The sequence below is a fragment of the Mercenaria mercenaria genome, chromosome 3, assembly GCF_021730395.1.
Source record: "Mercenaria mercenaria strain notata chromosome 3, MADL_Memer_1, whole genome shotgun sequence".
NCBI lineage: Eukaryota > Metazoa > Mollusca > Bivalvia > Venerida > Veneridae > Mercenaria > Mercenaria mercenaria.
In genome coordinates this window covers 99466700-99471165 of record NC_069363.1, presented here as the reverse complement: position 1 = coordinate 99471165, position 4466 = coordinate 99466700, and positions in this window count along the sequence as shown.

Here is a 4466-nt window from a genome sequence, read left to right as displayed (position 1 = left end):
TCATACGTATAAATATATGTACTCTATTTTGGGAATAAATATGTTTAAACTAATCAAATGAGTTGTTTTAAAGAGAGACCTCAATCAAGTAAGTTATTTAAATGAGACCTCAATCAAATGATTCATTTCAATAAGCCAGGTTTGAAGGAATGCTATATTTAGGCCATCATCATGCCAAAAGTTCCCAATCAAATGACATGATTTTGGAAACAATTCTTTATTTTCGTTTCAGCGCCATTTTTCAACAGTGTTTAAGTTTATATAACTTTATATAACGGCGATGACTTTAGCAACGTACCTGTATTTTGCACCAGTATTGACCTGTTCTCTGCTAGGAACTGTCAACTTCTCCACAAGTATCAGAGGTGGAGGATGAATGATTTCAGACAAAATGTCTTTTATCAATTCGCCCGGATATCGAACTCGCGACAACGCGATTCATGTATCTGCGCTCTCCCTGTTGAGCTAAGCAGACATGCTTTTGATAACATTAAAACAGATATTTTTCAACTTATAACTCACTGAAATGGATCAGTTTCTGAAGAGGAGACAATTGTCTTGTCATTAAAACATATATCCTATTGTTTGTTACTTCTTTTACAGATGGAAGGTGTTCCAAATCCTCGAATCATTTAGGAATAAAACGCAACAATTCTCATCTAAAAGAAAGATCATTATAATTATGTATTTATTTAGAAAGCTATTTGAAGACGTTAAACCTATTGTCGATGTAGTTAGATGTTTCTGTTATTGTGGATGATGAACTCCTTGTTGTTGTACGTAGATGTTGAACTCAGTGCAGCTGTGCGTGGATGTTGAACTCATTGTCGTAGTACGCAGATTTTGAACTTGCTGTTGCTGTACGCAGATATTGAACTTATTGTCACTGTTCCTGGATTTTGAACCCATTGTCGCTGTACGTAGATTTTGAACTTACTACCACTTAACGTAGATGTTGTACTTACTGTCTGCCGCTGAACGAAGATGTTGAACTTATTGCCGCTGTATGTAGATTTTGAGCTTACTGTCGTTGTACGTAGATGTTGAACTTATTGCCGCTAAAGTTAGTGTAAACTTACTTTCGCAGCAGGTAGATGTTAAATTTATTGTCGTAGTAGAATTTAAACCGCAGATGTTGAAGTATTGTCGTTGTACGATGATGTAGAACTTACAGTCACTGTACGTAGGGTTTGAACTTTTTGTCGCTGTAAGTAAATGTTGATTGTTTTTGCGCTGTATTCAGATGTTGAACTTAAAGTCACTGAACGTAGATTTTGAACTTTCTGTCGCCGTACGTAGATGAAAGAGGATTTGTTTGTTTGTTTTTGTTTTTGGGTTTAACGCCGTTTTTCATATATTTTTACATTACTGTTTTTATATATGCTTTACATTTTTACATGGATGCTTTTAGATATGTTTTACATTATTCATAGTGTTCTTTACATTTTTACATGGATGTTTTTAGGTATGCTTTACATTTTTACATCGGTGTTAAGGTTTTACAGTTGGCGTTTGCAATATGACTTCTTCTCGGCGATATATGACCATTTTGTGTCGATTCGCCGTAAAACCCAACTCACTCACTCACTCAACAGTATTTCAGTCATGTAACGGCGGGCAGTTAACCTGACCAGTGTTCCTGGATTCTGTACCAGTACAAACCTGTTCTCCGCAAGTAACTGCCAACTTCCCCACATGAATCAGAGGTGGAGGACTAATGATTTCAGACACAATGTCTTTTATCAAATAGTCACGAAGAACATACGCCCCGCCCGAGGATCGAACTCACGACCCCATGATCCGTAGACCAACGCTCTTACCTACTGAGCTAAGCGGGCGGGTTAGATGAAAGAGGAAGTAACGCATATGGACAAGAGTAATTGTCACAAGATTGGAAATCTACAACCAGGCCAAGACGTCTGTCCGGAGAATGGAATACCGTTCCCATGCTATACTGACTAAGATATATGCATGTTACGCTAATTGGAGTAAACAAATGTTCTTATACTCTGCTTCATATTCATTAAACAATATTATATTATTTCCAGAAAAGGAGTAATATTTCCGTATTAATAGCATCTTCTACTGGATACAAACAGTAACAACCACAGCATCAATGTCTGCTTTTCTCTTATATTTCAGCTTTTTTTATTCTGCGTGATTCATTTGGATCTACACTACATTAAAATAGTTGCGATGTTTTAAATCAGCTCATCCGACATTTACGTTGAGAAATTGATAGCACAACAACAGTATTTGAGTAGCTGCCATCCAAACAAACAAAGGTTGTCTGGACACTTTATAACTGTCGCTTTTGGATGAAAGCAACTGTCGTCTTTTAGTAATGTATTGCCATAGAAAGCGCATTGAAATGATGCATGAACTAAGCGAATATATATCATAGCCAACACTTTTCATTTAAACAGGATCAAAATTCGATGGCACATAAATACATTTATATTTGAAAATTTCATTTGGAGATTATTTTTAGATTGTATACTTTCATAGTTTTTAAACAAAGGAAGGAACGTCATATTTTATTCTGAACAGGCCAGCCTAAAGGTTTTAAATCCCTTGTTTTACGAGCACAGAATATAAGAATATTCAGTAAAACTTAAATACAGCGAAATTTTTACATATTTTATTATTGGATAAAGTGTAAACTGGGAATACAGAACAGTTTTTCTGTCCCCCGATTGTTTGTCCACTTTCTTTCATATATAAGTCTTCGGATACAATGAACTCAGTCATAGCAAAAAATAGGTAATACAATATATTGTTTATTTGCTACAACATAGTGGCAACTGAATTTTACGGTCAGGTGGTCTAATGGTAAAACACTTGACTGTTGATCCTGAGGTAAACCGTTCGAGTATCTGTCTAGGCGCCCGAAGTTCTTAAGCGCCTCTTATTCAATTAAGAGGCAAGTACTGTGTCTTCGTTGGAAAGATAGCTTCGAATGTATCAGGGCTGTACACTGGGTACGTTAAATCATGACTTTCTTATCACAAGAAGCTAGGATAAGTAAGCCGATCATGGCTGTATCCAAGGATTTTTTCTCTCTCTATGTTTGTGTTCTCAGGGCTTTCTGTTGCTCTGTCTGCGTTGTTAATCCGTAAATAGAGGGTAAAATGGTGTCTTTATTCGGCTGCCGTTGTATGTGTCTATGCTAGCACATTTGGACGTGTTTAGCACAAAAAGTTGCTCTATATATATATAGCATTATAAGATAAAACAACCAGCTGTAATAAACCAGGTCGTTTCGAAGTTATTGTTAGACATAAGGACTCAGAATAGACAATTATGACAATACCATTTAGTTCAGACAGAACAAGACCTAAACTTCAGACCGAACTTATTAAATATAAAAGACATTTGGAGACATATATTTGGTGCTATTGCAATAAATATCTGAATAAAGAAACATTAGCTATGTTGAAAATGTATAATCTTTTGAAATACAGAGGTAAACGAGCTGGTCGCCCGAGGATAAAATCTAAAGCTGATATTCACTTGACAAGTTCGACCCAAATTAAACTAGATCATATATTTATATCAAATGCACACAGAAAGAAACAACAGGAACGTTCAAATTTGATCCAAATTAAACTAGATCATTCATTTTTATTGAATGCCCAAAGAAAGAAACAACTGAAACTTTCAACTGTGAAGTCTGCTGACCTTCTCCAGCACATATTAGAGGAGGGTAATAGACCTCTGTGTGATCACCGAAACTTGGCTACAGCCGGATGTTGATGACGTTGTCAGGGGGAATTGTCTCAGGATGGTTACTGCTTTGATGATGTCCCGAGACCCGACCGTAAATGTGGAGGACTTGCCCTATTATACAGAAACAATCTCAAAGTGTCAAGATGCCTAGGAAAAACCTTTCAGGCATTTGAATGTGCTGAATGGAAAGTACGTAGTCAATCATTCATCCTCTACATCTTTGGTATATATAGAAACTTGAATATGCATCAAAATCTACAACATGTGAACTTGATGTGACACCAACTAAGAAATTAAAGGAGCATTTTTGCACCACTTGCTCCCGTTGTGACAGAAATTGTAAATCGATCACTGCTATCTGGTATGTTCCCTGAGGAATGGAAAGGTGCTGTGATAAAACCTTTGTTGAAGAAGAAAGGTCTCCCAGTTGAACTGCAAAACTATCGCCCAGTGTCAAATTTATCAGTCCTCTCCAAAATTCTTGAAAAAGCTGCACTAAACCAAATTAATATGCATATTGAAGCTAACGATCTCCTCCAAGCGTACCAAAGTGCCTATAGAAATATCATGGGGTTGAAATAGCAATGGTCAAAATGTATAATGATCTTCTGGAAACCATATATGAAAATCAAATAACAATCATGGTCATGATCGACTTGAGTGCAGCGTTCGATACCATCGATATCCCGATACTGATTCTAATTCTTCAAGATGACTGGTATACATAGCACTCCCTT